This window comes from Carlito syrichta, unplaced genomic scaffold (genome assembly GCF_000164805.1).
Source record: "Carlito syrichta isolate Samal-C Ts95f unplaced genomic scaffold, Tarsius_syrichta-2.0.1 Scaffold302306, whole genome shotgun sequence".
Lineage (NCBI taxonomy): Eukaryota > Metazoa > Chordata > Mammalia > Primates > Tarsiidae > Carlito > Carlito syrichta.
In genome coordinates, this window is record NW_007246402.1 from 297,409 (window position 1) to 316,060 (window position 18,652).

The window sequence follows — 18,652 nt, forward strand, 5'->3', positions numbered from 1 at the left end:
TAAAAAAATTTTTTTTATAGAGAAATGGTATCTAGTAAGTTCTACTTGAGTTGATTTCTTTGGATTGGATAGAATAGTATATATGATGTGCATTTTATCAATTAGAAATCAGTGGACTACAAATGACACACTATCCCTATTCAAGTTGGGCATTTCAATAAAGAAAGGTATTATCTCAAAAAGAAGAAGTTCAGAGATGAGGCAGTTCTAGGTGTGAGGTGTTTGCTCATTCAACAAATATTTATACTATGAGGTAGGCATTGTTTTAGGTGCCAGAAATATGGCAATGAATAAAATTGACCAAGACCCCTATCGTCTCAGAGATGACATTCAAGTAGGGTGAAGGAAGGTCATTACAGGGCCTCACTAGGCCATCATTAAGACTTTGGGTTTTACTCTAGTGAAACTGGGAGACAGTGAAGGACTGTGAACAGATGATTACCATGAACTGGCTTATGTTTAAAGAGGACCCCACTGGCTTCTGTTGAGAATAGTTTCCAGGGGACAATTGGGCAAGAAGCAGGGAGACCAGTGGGATGTCTACTACCACAATTCAGGAAGGAGATGATGAAGGCTTAGAATGGGAGTGGTGGGATTAGTAGGAAGTGGTTGGAATCCACGCACTTCAAGATACAACACAGTGACATTTCAAGGGCTATATATGACCCTCATGACTGAGGGGGTGTGAAATAAGACTGGAATAAATATTTGGTAATCCAAATCTGTATAGACATAGAAAAGACTTCATTTAAACAACAATAGCAACAGAAAGATAAAAAAGAGACTCAAATTCTATAAACCTCCAAAGGGAACTTTTGCCAGTTATCAGTTTATTACCTCTCGGTTCCACCCTTCATTATCTACTCTGAGATAATGAACCCGGACCCTTTGAATATTTCTCCTTTGCAGCAAGCTCACAGATGCTGAGCTTTGTCAACAGAGAGCTCTGGAGAGACACTGCAGGAACAGGGGGGTTTCTCTTGCTGGTTCCAGTGTGCTCGGTTCATTTAGGTTTCCTCTCTGACACTGGCTGATGACTATTAATATTGCATGCCTGGACGACATTTTGGCAAATTCACCTGACATAAGGGTCATAAGGCTGCATAGTTGATGATAAGTCAATGTCCATTCCACCCCAGATGATTAAAATGTGCTGCAAAACAACCCTAAAGTCATCTTATTTGGCTCAGTCATGAAGATGGTTCCATGCTATGATCCACTGGCCCACATTAGATGGTCTCTACCCCAGTGCTAGCCTTTTCATTTTGCTCAGAATGGACGCCATCTGCCTTTGCCCTCAGAACCAATAGAAGGTAGATGAGCCGGGGTCATAAATACCGTGATTGACCCACACCTAGGGGTGGCAGACTCTCAACACTTTCACATCAACACAACACTTTCACATCAGATCAGTTAAGTGACTCATCCAGCCCCTTTTGACCTCTTGACTTTTTTTTCTCCACTGAGCTACTTTTACCTCACTCCATTCCCGGTCTTGCAGGGAAGGTTCCCCTGTTCTGTGTCTCACTAGGTTGACCACAGAGTGTTTCATGTCTTAGTACTACCATGTCCTAGGGCTGGACCCCATTCTGTTTTCCATTTCTACTATCAGATGGAATTCTGGACATGATCCATGTCTTTATCTGATAGTAGCAGTGTGTCGAATACATACTTCCAAAGTCATCCCCTGCCCTGTCCTGGAACAGGTGGCCCTGGTGCTCTGCTCTGGGTACAAATGGGCTCTGCCTCCATTGGATCTGGTCTCTGCTTATAGGCTTTCGCCTGGAATTCAGCATTTTTATCCCCCTTTGCTCCTAGTCACGCTCTGCTAATGCCCTGTCCCCAGCTCGATCCCTCCTTTGCTCCCACTGCCTGGGTTTCCAATGCTTGTACCTGGAAGCTGAGAACTAACCCCAAATCAACCTAATTACATTAGTGGCTAATACAAGGCCTGACGATTAAGTTTGTGAACTTGCCACTGTGCGCTTACGTTGGCAGCACTGTACAAACAACTCGGTAAGGTTTTATCACCTTGGTATATCGGTGCCTCACAGCTGTGTTCGTGTCAATGTGTGACGGTGTCTTGCTAAATGGCATTCATTATTGTTCCGTGTTTCTGTGTGCTGTTGCGAGAAAGTCAGAGCTTGAACCAGAGCAGTGAACAAGCATTACATTTCTTGTTAAACTTGGTAAGAGTGGAAGTGAAATCAAAGACAAATTAGTCCAAGCTTATAGGGATAATGTCGTGAAGAAAATGGCAGTGTACAAATGGATTAATCGTCTTTCTGAGGGGACAGAAAACATCACTGATGAAGAGAGGTCAGGACGGCCAGTAGCAAGCAGAACTGACGAAAATGTTGCAAAAATTCATAGAATTGTGCGTCAAAATTGTTGGTTGGCTGTGAGAAGCATAGAGGATCAAATAAGCATCTATAGAGAAACAAGAAAATCTTTATTTTTTTTTTTTTGAGTTGGAGTCTCACTCTGTCGCCCAGACTGGAGTGCAGTGGTTGCTCCCGGCCACCGCAGCCTCGACCTGCTGGGCTCCGGCGATCCTTCCGCCTCAGCCTTCCAAGTAGTTGGAACTACAGGAGTGCACTACCACGCCTGTCTAATTTTTTGATTTATTGTAGAGATGAGGTCTCGCCAAGTTGCCCAGGCGAGTCTCAAACCCGCGGGCTCAGGCAATCCACTCACCTCAGCCTCCCAAAACATGGGATTACAGACTGAGCCACCGAGCCCAGCTGAAACAAGAAAATCTTAACTGAAGATCCTGGCATGAAAAAGGTGTGTGCAAAAATCATCCCACAGGTGCTTTTGCACCACAACAATGCATCAGCTCACACAGCGCTGTCTGTGAGGGAGTTTTAGCAAGTAAACAAATAACTGAGCACTGGGCACAGTGGCTCAGCCTCTAATCCTAGCAGTTTGAGAGGCAGAGTTGAGAGGATTTCCTGAGCCCACCGGGCAACTTGGTGAGACCTCATCTCTACAGTGAATAAAAAAATTAGCTGGGTGTGGTGGCACACGCCTGTGGTTCCAGCTACCTGGAAGGCTGAGGTAGAAGAATTACCTGAGCCCAGCAGGTAGAGGTCGCGATGGCCGTAAGCGTGCCATTGCGCGCCAGCCTGGGGACAGAGTGAAACTCCTACTCAAAACAAAAAACAAAACAAAAAACCCCCAAATAACTATTGGAACACCCTCTCCACTCATGTCATTTGGCTCCCAATGACTTTTTTCTTTACCTGAAGATAAAGGAAACATTGAAAGGAAGACATTTTGATGACATTCAGGAAATCAAGGGTAATACAATGACAACTCTCATGGCTGTACCAGAAAAAGGGTGCCAAAATTGCTTTGACGAGTGGACTATGTGCTGGCATCAGTGCATACCTTTCCAAGGGAAGTACTTTGAATGTGACCGTAGTGATATTCAGCAGTGAGGTATATAGCACTTTTTCTAGGATGAGTTTGCAAACTTAATTGCCAGACCTTGTATATAGCTTAATAGGAAACCTATTTCCTATTAAGCTATATACCAGAGGATGAGATCATATACCAGAATATTAACAGGGGATGAGATCATATACCAGAATATTAACAGTAGTTACCTATAGGACTATGGGTCTTAAAAATTATTTGTGGGGCAACCCTTTCGGGTCCTCTCCCACTGTGGGAGCTTTTCTGTCCTCTCAATAAATCCTGCTTTCTCACACACACACAAAAAATTATTTGTTCTCTTATTTTTTGTGTTAAAATTTCTACAATGGATATTTATTGCTTTTGTTATAAGACAAAAAGCGGATTGTTTTGTTTATTATTTATTTATTTATTATTTTTTTGAGTTGGAGTCTCACTTTGTTGCCCAGGCTGGAGTGCAGTGGCATGCTCACAGCCACCGCAGCCTTGACCTGCTGGGCTCAGGCAATCCTTTCACTTCAACCTTCCAAGTGGCTGGTACTGTAGGCATGCGCCACCACACCCAGTTAATTTTTTTATTTATTGTAGAGAGGAGGTCTCTCCAAGTTGCCCTCAGGTAATCTTCTCACCTTGGCCTCCCAAAGTGCTGGGATTATAGGCATGAGCCATCGCGCCCGGCCAAAAAGTAAATTATTTTTTTTTTGTTTATTGTTTTTTGTTTTTTTTTGAGTTGGAGTCTCACTCTGTCACCCAGATTGTCACCCACTCCTGGCCACCACAGCCTCGATCTGCTGGGCTCTGGTGATCCTTCCGCCTCAGCCTTCCAAGTAGCTGGAACTACAGGTGCACGCTACCACACCCAGCTAATTTTTGATTTATTATAGAGATGAGGTCTCGCCAAGTTGTCCAGGCGGGTCTCGAACCCGCGGGCTCAGGTAATCCACTCACCTCAGCCTCCCAAAGCGTGGGATTACAGGCTGAGTCACTGAACCCAGATGTAAATTATTTTAAATTAAAAATGTGTAGCAACACTTTACCTTCAACAATGGAAAACAGTGATATGCATTTCTGCTTGTTCATGTTAAGCTTTCTATAGCATAAATAATTCAGCGATAATATCACTTAGCTGTGATTAGGGAAGGGAAAACTTTTCAGGTTCTCTAGAGGAGGTAAATCTTATTTTTATCATTTTGCCTTGTTTCATTTTCATGGCCATATGCACAGCTCCAGGGAAAAGTTGTCTTTTTTGGTTGTTTGAACTTCTTGAACACAGTCTACTTAGAATAAATCGGTTTAGGTGTTAGAGGGATCTCAGGGGCTGAGTGTTACTGAGAATTTGAATATGTCCTCCTGTTTGGAAGACAGGCCTATAATAAGGACATGCCTACATGCCTACTACTGTCTTGGGACTTCATTTACAACCTTTTCCTCGCATGCCTGCAGTTTGGACAGGGCTCATGTGCCAAGGTGTGGGATAGAAGATAACTAGACTCAAAATAAACAGGCAGTAGGATAAGTTTTGAATTTTAATGCATATTAAAAATGTTACCATAGCTGGTCTCGGTGGCTCAGCCTGTAATCCCGTGCTTTGGGAGGCTGAGGTGAGTGGATTGCCTGAGCCCGCGGGTTCGAGACCCGCCTGGGCAACTTGGCGAGACCTCATCTCTACAATAAATCAGCAAAAATTAGCTGGGCATGGTAGCGTGCACCTGTGGTTCCAGCTACTTGGAAGGTTGAGGTGGAAGGATCGCCGGAATCCAGCAGGTCAAGGCTGCAGTGCCCAGGAGCGGCCACTGCACTCCAGTCTGGGTGAAAGAGTGAGACTCCAACTCAAAGAAAAAAAAAAAATGTTACCTGATCCTGGGGCTGCATTTCAAAGAGAGGTATAAAGACAAATGAAGATATTTGAAGGTCTACTTTACTAGGAGATGTTATAGTGTGATAAATGTTGTCAGCAGCTGTGCTGTGTGGCAGTTCCTTAGAGACTCATTTGCCATGAGTTTAGAAATACACTCATGAAATGTAGGGTTGAGAGCATGGACTCTGCAGCAAAACTGCCCCAATCTGACCCTGTATGACTTTGGGCAAGGTATCTGCTTTATCTCTGCCTGGTATCTTCATCTATTAAACAAGGATAGTAATAGAATCTAGCTATACAATTATAAGGATTATTCTTTGGTGAACACTAGATGAAGAATTACTGGGGATGAAAATATGGCAGATGTTGTTTGGCTAAACCAACAGTCATTCTCATTCCCTTTTTACTCAAGCTTTTCACCATAAAGGCAAGAAAAGCTAACATTTGCTCATTTGTTTTCCTTTGCAGCTAGTGATGGCCATGGACGCGGTTCCAGTCAATGAAACACAAGTGAAAATCTACAGGACAATTTTCTGGAATGTTTTTGTACTCTCTATAAAAGGGGCAGTTGCATGTTGCACTGCTTAGCTCTCTTCTTGCCCTGAACTTGATGTGATGTCCAGAACTACAGTAGGCATTCGTCAACCATGAGGTAACAAGCAAATGGGAAGCCAAGAGAGTCTCTGTGATACCAGACTTAGCACCCACGAGCTGCTGAGCCAATGCCAGCTCCTACATCCCCAGGCTTCTCTTTTGGAAGCCTCAGTAGGTCACACTTTTTGTCACTTACAGCCTAAAGCATTCTTAACTGATACCTATGGTAGATGCTACAGCGTTATCATCGATTCTGTCCTACTCTTGTGATTCTCAAAATATGGTTTTCAGAACACTTGAATTAAAGTCACTTTGGGCTCCAGTCAACCAATCAGAAACCTCTGGGAATGGGGTCTTTGACATCTGTATATTTTTTCCCAGGTTATCCTGATGCACATGAAATTTGAGAAACCTTAATCATGTTAATGACTGAGCTTCATTTTGGTGGGCAATCACTGAGTATTTAATAAGTGCTAGGCACTGCATTAGATTCTGTGGATGCAAAAAGGAGTAAAGTCACGTTGTATTTCTGGTGTCAATTTCAGCACAAGATGGCAATTGCTTTAAAAAAAAGGTTAGCAAAGCAGTAGGTCAGTCTGGGAGATCAAGGAGCTACATGGAAGAGAAGGGATATTCTAATCCTGCAATTTCCATCAAATAGATGTTTTTATTCTGCTAACTTTGCATTATGAATATTCCCTTTCTGTATTGTGAATGTAACATTTCAAATAGTGTTGTACCAACTTTGATAAAATTTCATGACAGCATATTTATGGAGCTAATTCCATAAAGCTAGTTCAATACTTCATCAATTTTATCTTCAGGACAGTTAAAGTTATCCATTATTTTCCATTTTCATTATGGTTTTACCAAAATTAATTTTCCTTTGGAGCTATTCTTCTTCATGGAAAAGTCACAGGACAATTTACTAGTTTATAGTTGTTGCCGTGTTGTTTTATTTTGTGGTCGTTTGACAACCAAGCCCAATTTGCCCTATTAAAATGTTACAGATTCCAAATTTAGTCAAGAAGGGGTGATTTTTCTATCTTCTTTTTATCTTGTGAAGTTTTCTTTGTGCCTAGTTCATATGGTTTTGGTTAGTATTTCCCCAGGTTAATTTTTAGTTTTTGACAAAGTATGGCTCCTCGATCAAGTTAAAAAAATGTTAAAATTTCCTATGTACATTTTTACTTTGTCAGTTACTTTGAGTTGATTATTTCTCCTGGTCATATTTGTTATACACTAATAAAAATGAAGAGTTTATGTATGTTTTTTCTTAGTTAATCTTAGAAATTGGAGCAGTAATTTTCAGCTATTCCAGGGTGACCTGTAAGGCAGGATTGGTCTATTGAGAACCCAATCACTTTATTTGTTTTGGGTGACTTTACATGCTGGGCATCAAGGATCCAGCGTTGGTGGAGAGAGGAGAGAGGAGAGAGGAGAAAGTGTTAATGCCAAAATGGTGTAGGTAAAAGGTGAGGTGGAGCCGGGCATGGCGGTTCATGCCTGTAAATCCCAGTACTTTGGGAGGTGGAGGCGAGAGGATTGCCTGAACCCACAGGCTAGAGACCAGCCTGGGCAACTTAGTGAGACCTCATCTCTACAACTAATTAAAAAAAAATTAACTGGTCATGGTGGCACGCACCTGTAGTTCCAGATACTTGGAAGACTGAGGCAAAAGGATCACCTGAGCCCAGCAGGTTGAGGCTGCGGTGGCCGTGAGCATGCCACTGCACTCCAGCCTGGGCAACAGAGTGAGACTCTGACTCAAAAAAAAGAAGGTGAGTTGGGAGTGAACCACTTTGCATAGTTCATTTCCTGGAAGGGATGGACACTAGGTACAGAAGCCAGATTGCTGCGACATTGCAAGTACAATGGAAGCAAGTGCACAGAATGAGTAGGAATTGCACCTCTAAGAGAGAAGAGGAGAAATACAGATGAGAGAGAGTTAGAGATGCGGAACTTTTGGGGATAGTGCAGAGTTGACACATTTGACAGGCAGGGGGAAAGCATTTGTTGCGAGAAATGGAGTAAAATTCAAGAAAAGGGGAATATCGACAGTCATACCAGTGAGGAAACATGAAGGAACAAGAACAAGAGCACAGGGGAGAGCAGACTTTGAGCCAGAGGAAAAGATAAAAATTGGTGCAAGTGTGAGTAAAATATTCTTAATTTTCTCAGTGAGTCAGGAGACGGAGTGGTCTGCTGAGTGGACAAGGGTAGTTGCCACTAGGTTAGTAGAGGGCTTCACAACTCTTGCTTTTGCCTTACCCAGCAGACTTTCTCGTCTCCCTTTTAGTAATGACTTCCTCTTTCATTTGGGAGCTCTCCCTGTGGATCACGGGGATTTGGCATGTGACCTAGACGTTTACTAAGTGGGGGAAGCCTGGTGTAACAGTGAGTGATTAGAATCAGAAGGTCAGTTTGGGTCCTATTAAATTGAAGATGTCTATTACATATCCAGAAGGAGATGCTAAGCAGACAGTTGGATGTATAAGTTCAAGTTCAGGAGAGAGGTAGATGTCATCTGAGTAAATGGTATGTAATAACCTTGAACTGGATGAGATCACGTAGGTAGCAAGTCTCTACCAGCTGGAGAGATGGCCAAATAAGGAGTGCTGCGGCATCATTCAGCAGTAAAAGATGAGGAAGATGAGAAGGTTCTGAGTGAGGAATAAACCTGGAGAATATGAATTTTATGGAAGGCATGTGAAGAAAGCAAAGGAGGCGAGAAGGGTCAGCTGTGCAAATGACAGTGGAGTTCAGGTAAATGATAACTGCACTGACGATTGGATTTGGCAAGGTGGAAGTCATTGGCTTCAACAAGAGTAGTTTTAGTGAAGAGGTGGAGAATTCAAAGCCTCCTGAGATTGGGTTAAAAGAGAGAGTGAGTTGAAGAAGAGGTGACAGTAAGCATAGTAATATTTTGAGAAGTTTTGCTCCATAAGGGAGCAGAAAAATGAACTAGTATTTGGAGGAGAAATGTGGGTAAGGGAGAGTTATTTTTTTGTTTTGCATTTTAATAAAGATATATTATTGCGTGCATTTTTGTTGATGGAAATGATCCCATAGAAAGGGGGAAATTGAAGCTGTAGGACAGAGAGGGAATGATTGTAATAGTAAAGACTTTGAAAAGGCAAGAGAGGTTGGGATCAGTATCAAGTGGAGTGTTTGGGCTTAGGTAGGATTAGGTATGGCTCATCTTTTGTCAACAGGCTAAATCAGAGAGTATGGTACAGATGAAGTTAGGTAGGCAAAATTGCTGATAAGAAAATGAAATAGTTTTATGTTAATTACTTTTAGTTCATTAGTGAAATAAGAAACAAGATCATTGACTGTGGGATTAGTCATGGTGGTTTCCTAGCATGAGGTAGATAGTCCATTTGTATAATGTGAGGAGTGTAAATTGACCACTGGATTTAGAAAATTGGAAGTCATTGGTGACCTTGACCACTGCCTTCTCTGAGGCAGTTTGTAGAGGTAAGGTTGAGGCTGGGGAAAGAGGGATCTCACCAGGAGCAGGAACTCTGTGTGTCTCTCTAATACGCTGAGGGCAGGATTAAGTTTGGAGGAGGGGCAGGTGATAGTGGTGACAGTGGTGGTTGAGGATATAACTAATGAGAGAAGTTGCAAGAGAAGAGTTCTTTTTCTGCTCTGGTTCCTAAGTGGTATTTGGTCTACTTGCTTGGAAAAAGCCTGATTCTAGAAGGAAAGAATAGCAACTGATACCCAGAGGGAGGCAAAGCCAAACAATGGAGAAAGAAAGAGTTATGGGGGCATCACCGGAACTGCTGGGCCAGCAGAGCCAACCGGTTCATCCTCCCAAGGGCTCAAGTTGTGGAAATAAAGACCACCCAGATGAGAACAAGTAAATGTTTGTTTAGTGCTTGAAAAGGCGTCAGCTACTATCACTGGTGTTTGATAGAGTCCCAAAGGCAAACAGAGGAGTGGGTAAGCTTTATCATGGAAAAATGGAATTTTTTTTCAGGGATGCCCTAATTGGAGGTTATTCGTTTGGGGATACTGGAGGTAGGTTAACTAGAAGCGGGGTATCCTGTGAGGTTAGCTAGGGGGACATATTGTTTTTTTCTGGTTGGTCCTAAGCTGGAAGCAGGGTCAAAAAAACTAGGGAAGCTAAAAATTATTGACTAAGGCTTGAATGTTTTGGGACGATTATGGCAGAGGTTGTGGTTTGGCCTCCCAGGATGGTTGCTCCAGAGGCAATAAATCAGTGTTCATTTTTTATATATGGCCTATTTGTAATTCAGTCTCTCAAAGCCTATATGTTCTTTTTTTGTTTAAGCTACTCTGTGTTGAGTATGTGTTATTTGCAACGGAAAGAATCCTGACAGCTACAGAGAGGGAGTTTGAGGGTAATTTGAAAATGAACTTAGAGATAGAAGGCTAGGTGAGGAAGTAAAAGAAGCCCCACAGAGGATAATCAACACTTTTGAACACTTACTTTCTACCAGGACTTTACATAAACCATCTCATTTAATCCTCAACTACCTTTGGTTTACGCCTCTTCGTTTTTCACATAAGGAAATGGACTCACAGTAGTCAAGTTGCCTCAAGTGGCAAAGCCAAGAATTCAAACTCAAGTCTTGTGTTTTGAGGTTCAAAGTATCTGCTCTCAGGTTGTGCTACTTTGGATAAAACAAAGAAATAGATTTTTCTCCTTCTAGGTCAACAGCTGGTGGCCACCATGCCATGAGACTCAGAAAGACACCTACATATTGTCTTCATGGTTACTGCACTGTTTTTAAAGGGTTCCTGTATCCTTTGTGACTGACTCATTGGGTTGATGTCTATTTTGTGACCACATCTTTTTGTGATTTGGATGAAAACTTAATTTTGAGTCCTTGACCAGAGTTTTCCCATCCTCATAATATCATTTTGAAAATCACACGGTGCTGAAAAATGAGTTATTGATGTTAACAATGATTATGGGCTGGATGTGGTGGTTCACGGCTATAATCTCAGCATTTTGAGAGGCAGAGACTAGATTGCCTAATCCTACAGGTTCAAGACCAACCTGGGCAACATGGTGAGACTTCATCTCTACAATAAATAAAAAAATTAACCAGGTGTGGTGGTACACACCTGTAGTTCCAGTTATTTGGGAGGATAAAGCGGAAGGATTGCCTGAGTCCAGCAGGTGGGGGCTGCAGTGACTGTGAGCGTGCCACTGCACTCCAGCCTGGGTGACAGAGTGAGACTCTGACTAAAAACAAAAAACAAAAACAATGATTATGATGCATAGTTAGTTCTGCCATGCACATTGACTTATAAAGCTTGCATCTTACGGTCCAAAGTCATCACATCTTGATGTTAGTTAGGATGTGTTAAAATAGAAGAACAAGCAATAAAAAAAAATTGGTGCTCTTAAGGGAGTATTTGGTGGGAAAATTATTTCCAAATGTTAAGAAAAAACATTGGGATGGCTGTGGGGTGGGAGAGAAACTGTCTTTATAAGGGTGGGAGTGTTTTTGAGGGCTCCCCTTTCCACCAGAACCATATTGTGTTGCTTTAGCTGAGATAGAATCTGTTTGTTTGTTTCTTCCTTGGATAGTTAGGAAAGTTCACTGCTTTCTGGATCTGGATGGAATAATTAAAACAAAACCACCTTTCCTTTTATGTAAGACCTTTGTTCAGATCTTGATTTTTCACTTATTTCCCTTTTCTATCCTTCTCCCTTAGAAATTTGTGGTAAAGCTAACATGTTTATTATGTACAGGTGGTAAAATTATTGATGTCCCTAATGAGGAGCTCTTAAACTGTAAGACATAGAGGATTTTTCTTTTAATGTTTGCATGTGTGATAGACTTTATGTAGCTTGGCATATCAAAACATTGTTAAGAGGGGAGGAGAGCTGTGTCTGGATGGTTACAGTGATCAGCAGGGCTGGGCCAGATCCTCAGACATTGAGTATTTGTTGCGGTTCATCAGGTGTGAATTTCATTAACACCTCATTAATTTATTAAAGCCAGAGAACAAAAAAACTAAATAAAATTATGGCTATGTTCCCAGAACAATTTCCCACAGATAGCTAAGTGAGTCTAGTCAACAAAATAAAATAAAACAAAAACTGAGAGTATCATTTGACCTGTTGATGGTGGCCTCTAAAATTTCATAATTCCTTCTTAATGCCTTGGAGATGAATACCCAGCCAACCTTTCTGTAGTAATCAGCATTGGTTTCAGCAGTTGTCAAAGCAGCCATTTCATAATAGTAGACAACCTGGAGCCTTCATTGGGTCTTGTTTGCTTAAAGTCTTAGTGGCTTTTTTTGGAGAGACTTAATCTCTGATGGCCATATGGGTAGAAGTGACTGCAAAATAGTGATGTGTACACCTTGGTGTGAAGGGTGAATATTGCTTTTTTTATTTGCAGTGAACAACTTATTTACTTATTTTAAAAATTAGGAAATTTTTTTGTGCATATAAGAAGATATTGACAAAATAAAGACTTAGCAAATTAGCATCCATGTACTCACGATTCAGTGTAAAAACAAGACCATTACTGATAAGAATTAACTCCTTCCATGTAAATCTTTCTCCTTAACTTCATTTTCCTTCCACCCCACACATTACCCAGCAGACCACTATTCTGAATGATGTTATCAATTTATTGATTTCTTTTATGTTTTCCACATATGTATGATCTATAAACAATACCTTATTTAGTTTTGCATTTAAATAGTGTTATACAACAATATCTACTTTTCTATAATTTGCTTTCCCATCTCAATATAATGTTTGGCAGGCAGTATTTCTTTCTTTTTTAAAACAATTTTTTTACTAATCATCAAAGAAATGTAAATTAAAACTATACTGAGATATCATGTAACTCCTGTCGGGATGGTCATCCTCAATAACTCAAAAAACAACAGATGCTGGAGAGGATAGGAGCCGGGGCGGGGGGGGAGGCAGTATTTCTCAATGACTTTGGGAAATGCAGCACATTGAGGGCTATGAACTCAAGGGAGAAGCAGACACCCAGATTGAAGTCACAGGGAAATAGAACCTGTGAGAAAGGAATAAAGGTATTGAGTTAATTTATATGCAAACTAAAAGGTGGCTGGAATGTTATAAATCAATATGTATAGAACAGATGCTTTTATAATGGATTATTATAAGACTTAGAATTCAGGCAAACCTGGATTCAAATCCTACTTTCACTACTGCAAGGGAATTCCTAAAAAAAAAAAAAAATTCATCTGTTACTTTGCTTTTGGAACAATTTGGGTGAGAATCATTCTGGAAAAGTTTGAGTGAAGATATTGAAGATTGTTTGGATTTGAATACTTTGTTTTGAATAAATAAAATATGATCTAGTTCCCAGAATCTGTCCTGGAAATATTGTTCTGACTGAAAATATTTTGTTCTGGGGTCCTGGGGAGATGTGTGAAGGTGAGGCGATGTAGGGAGTGGTAGTAGGAATGAGACATTTAATACATTTCCTTTTCTTCTTTGGCCTTTTTCCTTTTTAAGTAAGTTTACTAATAAGAGATTGATTCAATTGGCCTCGGTGGATGAGGTAGGAAAAATTTAAATGTCCCCCAGGTTGTTTCTCTGGCTAGTTCATTGAAATAGTTTGCAACAACCACATACTTGCTGTGTGATCCTCATCAAGTTTCTTGCCCTTTTTAAGACTTAGTTTCCTCATCTGTAACATAGATATCCCATCCGAATTGTGATAACAACAAATGAGATGGTGCACGTTAAAGTGGTAGACACAGGTACAATGTCTTGTCCAAAGTGGCTCTTGTTCTGTTCTCATTATTGCTATTGAAAGGACAGACCGGGAGCAGGAAATGCATTTTTGTCATCTTGTTCCTGAATCTTAAGACAATGATGAGAAAGTAGAAGCTATGTTTTGGAGAAATGCATACTTTAGGTAAAATTAACTTTGCTGACTTTGTCTTTTCAGAAACACAGACATCCTGATGCCAGAGCTATCTCATAGTGGCAATCAAGCTTGGCTACAGTAAAGGGAATTTACAAAGCCTAAGACATGCATTGGACAAGGATTGTAGAAGTCAGGAAACGTGTAATTACAAAAGTAATGCAGATCACAGGACTTGTGACCCCTCAGAGGGGGAACAGGTGGGGATTCTATCCTCTGCTAAATTGGGTGCCATCTACAGGGGAGTCAAGGATCCCCCGAAGCTACACACTGGGAATGCATGGGAGATCGGTGGAAGTGCACCCTCCATTAGCTCTAAGGAATGTCGTTCTGGAAGGTGCAGGAGCACTGGGATCCTTGTCATCCCCTTCTCTAGGGGCTATGATAAAATGGACAGACATTAATGGGTCTCTGTGTCACAGGGTATCCAAGATATTCGCAGGTGACCGAAAAGGAAGTCAGGGCAGTCACATCTACCTGTTGCAACATCTCCAAGGGAAAGGATTTAAACCAGGACTGGAGGGTGGGGAGGGCTACAGGGCACACTCACGTAGAGTGTACGCCCCCCAGGACCACACTCACCTAGAGTGTACGCCCCCTGGGGCCACACTGACCTAGAGTGTAGGCCTGCTCCCATTCTGTGGGGAGTGAACTTTTCTTAAATAAATCTTTTCTTCTCTCACCTCTTTGTGTATTGCAATTCTTTGCATTTCTCGAATCTCTGGGTGGCCAGTGTGCACCTCCAGCGTGCCGGCTCTGGGGGTGCTGCGCCTCCCTTCGCCTATCCATCCATCCGTCCACCCTCAACCTATCTGTGCCCTAACAGCTATGACTTCTCTGAAGGGCTCTATTCAGGAGTTACTGAACTGTGGAAGTCTTCCCTGATTTTTCTCTGTCCCTCATTGGGGATGGATCCTCTTGAAAGGGTGAAAAGCCAAAGTGCATAGTGGCAGTCATCTTAACATTGCTTAGCTTTGTCATGATTTTTCAGCAGCTTACTTCAACCCACCTTATAATCATTAGAAAAGAAACAAAACCGGTTTCCTGAAGGTAGTTACTGATAATTGTCGTGTAACTCCCAAGCGTGCTTTGTACTAATTATTCTTTTATCCAAAGTATTTGTCTTCCTGCCATCAAGGGCCAAACTGACTTAATATATTGCAATCTGCCCTTCACCATGACAACAGCTCCCTTGCTCACCCAAGGATGCTCACCTGCTCCCACTAAAGGGAAGCTTTAAAAGTTTTCAACCTTGGCCCTGCCCTGTGACTCAAACCTATAATCCCAGCACTTCGGGAGGGCTCAGGCAATCTTCTCGCCTGAGCCCGCTGGTTCCAGACCAGCCTGGGCAACATGGTGAGCCCTTGTCTCTACAATAAATCAAAAAATTATCTGGGTGTGATAGCGTGCGCTTGTAGTTCCGATTACTTGGAGGGTTGAGGCAGAAGGATCGCTGGAGCCCAGCAGTTCGAGGCTGTGGTGGCTGGGAGCATGCCACTGCACTCCAGCCTGGGCGATGGAGTGAGATTCCAACTCAAAAAATAAAAAATAAATAAAAAATAAATAAAGGGTTTCAACCTCAAGCATTCTCTGCCAAATGCTCCCTAAGCATCTGGTCCCCTTTTCAGTCTTAGAGAGGTGGAGCCACCCTTTTTCTCTGATCTACTTTCTAAATAAACTTTCATTTCTAAGCTAATTTCTGTGCAAGTTCTCTGCATACCTGTGGGACCAACTCAGCCCACCAACCTAACACCTCTTTTCAAATCTCTGATGTGGTATATTTTAAAAATACTTAGTGTTTATGAGCATTTACAGCTTATACCATTTATAGCTTTAACAATTGTAGTGCAGAGCTTGCTTACTAGTCTATCATTTTTTTTCTTTATCTTTCTTAATTATCATTTATTATACTAGTCTATCTTTTTCATGAGGCTGTGATTCCTTGAAGGGGAGCAGTAGTGTCCAACTTCATACTGAGGATATATGACTACTCAATATATTTAGCTGCATTGTTGGATAAAATTAATATTCCTTAAGATACAAATAACATATTTACTAAATATAACCCTCTGTTTTCAAATGATTTATGAGTGATAGTTTATTGATATTTATTTAGTATCTATGAGTTGCTTTTGTTATTCTATTTTTTAGAGATGAGATCTTGCTATGTTGTCTAGGCTGGTCTCAAACTCATAAACTCAAGAAATGCTCCCACCTCAGTCTCCTGGGTGGCTGGGATTGCAGGTGCAAGCCACTCTGCCTGGCCACCCAGAGTTAACTCTCCTCAACATTGAAACCAGAGAGCATCATGGGGCATAGTGGTCTTGCCATGTGTGGATGAACGGATACCAAAATAAGACATAGGACACAACACTTGGAAAATATATTTTGCCCTCAAGAATTGGCTAAAACAGAACAACAAAAACAACAAATTAGAACTCAAAACTCATTTCTTTCATGAAAACATCTGTCTGAATTTTTTTTTTTTGAGTAGGAATCTCACTCCGTCGTCCAGGTAGGAGTGCAGTGGCACGCTCATGGTCACCGCAGCCTTGACCTGCTGGGCTCAGGTGATCCTTCCAAGTAGCTGGAACTATAGGCGTGCACCACCACGCCCGGCTATGAATTTTTTAAAAAGTCTATAAGTAAAAAGATTTGTATTGTTAGTTTAATTCAGAATCCATCAAACAAGTCTGGGGAAATCATTCTCATCTCTGATGAATTGCTTTCATTATCACCAATCCAACAGCTACAGCTGTAGACAGGAGAACATGCTTAACAAAAGAAGGCATTTTAAAACCCATTTTTGGCTACCCCTTTCTTGAGAGATTCTTTTTTTTCTTCTTCTTTTTTTTTTAAGAATAAAGAAGTGACGCTCAGGGTGGTTTACAAATTTATCCAAGACAGTTTTCAGGGGGGCAAATTGCAGTTTCAAAATTTACATTACCTTTCTTACTTTGGTTTAAAAGTCCAGGTTTGTTTGTTTGTTTTTTTTTTTTTGAGTTGGAGTCTCACTCTGTCACCCAGACTGGAGTGCAGTGGCCACTCTCGGCCACCGCAGCCTCGACCTGCTGGGCTCCGGCAATCCTTCCGCCTCAGCCTTCCAAGGAGCTGGAACTACAGGCACGCACTACCACGCCCGGCTAATTTTTTGATTTTATTGTAGAGATGAGGTCTTGCCAAGTTGCCCAGGCGGGTCTCGAAACCGCGGGCTCAGGCAATCCACTCACCTCAGCCTCCCAAAGGCGCGGGATTACAGGCTGAGCCACTGAGCGCGGCTTAGTCCAGGTTTTTTTTAATGTGCACAGGCCTTCAGGCATTGCTGCCCTTGGAGGGTCCTGGGGTGGTCTGCATCTGGTGCCATCAGCAGGGTAAGAAGCTTTAGGTCACTAGTTAAAGTTAAAATGTTCCCTGCAATTAATAGTTTATGTACATTTTTTAGGGTTTAACTTAATGACTCTTTAATATAGGCCCATCCTCCCTTTTGGGTTGGTTTGTGCCTGAGAACTGTCTGGAGTAGGATGAGGAGGAAGGCGAATCAGTCCCACCTAGGAATGAGTTTAGGTCCTATTTACATAGCTGATTAAGGACATGGAGTTCAAGGAGAACTCCAGAGAGGTCAATGACATATATGAATAACTAAGGCAGTCTGTTTTTCCACAAAACATGCCAGGAGAGAGACAACATCCACTGAAGAGCAACCATAGTTAGTAGCATCATTCATCTGAGGAGCCCAAAGCATTCGTGAAGACTTACTCATTGAGCTGTGAGCCACACCCATATTGTAGCTATGACTCACTTAAAGATTAAGAAACCAAATGTTAGTGGGGTTGACCCTTTAACAAAGAGAGGTTGGGGAATGGTCAAGTATAGATCTCAGAATCCAAGTTTCCTCACTCAAAATAACCATGGTATAGAATGGGATGTCAAGAAGTGACAGTTAACACCATTGTTGTCTTATGACACAGATCGGCCGTTATTTTGGACTATGAGGATTTGGGACATGAAGAGGCAGAGTTTCTGCCCTAGGAGCTTCTGATTCAGTTTGGCAGTTTTGTCCCATAGGCAAAAAACAAGTTCATGAAACTAGCCTATGCTAAATAGAATAACTACGGATGAGATGTTCAGAGGAGGAGCCATCACGTAGGCTGTGACAGGCAGTGAAAACTTCATGGAGAAACACCTTGAGTTGGACTTTGAAGAAACAATGGACTTGTGGGCCAGGCACAGTGGCTTATGCTTATAATCCCAGCACTTTGTGAGGCCGAGACGGGGGAATTGCTTGAGCCTAGGAGTTCAAGACCACTCTTGGGCAATATAGTGAGACCTCATCTCTACCCACATACACACAAAAATGAGCTGGTCACGGTGGCATGTGCCCATAGTGCCAGCTGCTTGCATGGCTAAGGTGAAAGGATCACCTGAGCCCAGGACGTCAAGACTGTCATCATGTCACTGCACTCCAGCCTGGGAAACACAGAGTGAGACCCCAACTCGGACAAGCAAACAGAAAATAGGACTTGGGATGGCAAAGGTGTGGGAAGGTGATTTCCAGGCTGGAAGATGGGAGGGAGGTTGGGGGAGTGCGTGGAGTGATTGGGAATGCTGAGGACACCCAAATGTCAGGAACCAAAAGCTCGTGTAGGGGTCCATGGAGTGTAAAACTCACCTTAAGTGAGTTACAAAATCTCTTTAGTCTCCAACCAAGGGAACAAGCTAACTTTCCTCTGAATTCTGTGATGCGTAATTTCTTTCAGTCTGTGCTAAATGTCTGACTGTGCCTGGCCAGCCCTTCCTAGATTGTTATGACTGGTTGAAGGTTCTACTTTCTCACCCAATTTCTTACTGATCAGAATTCTGAATTAGAGATGTC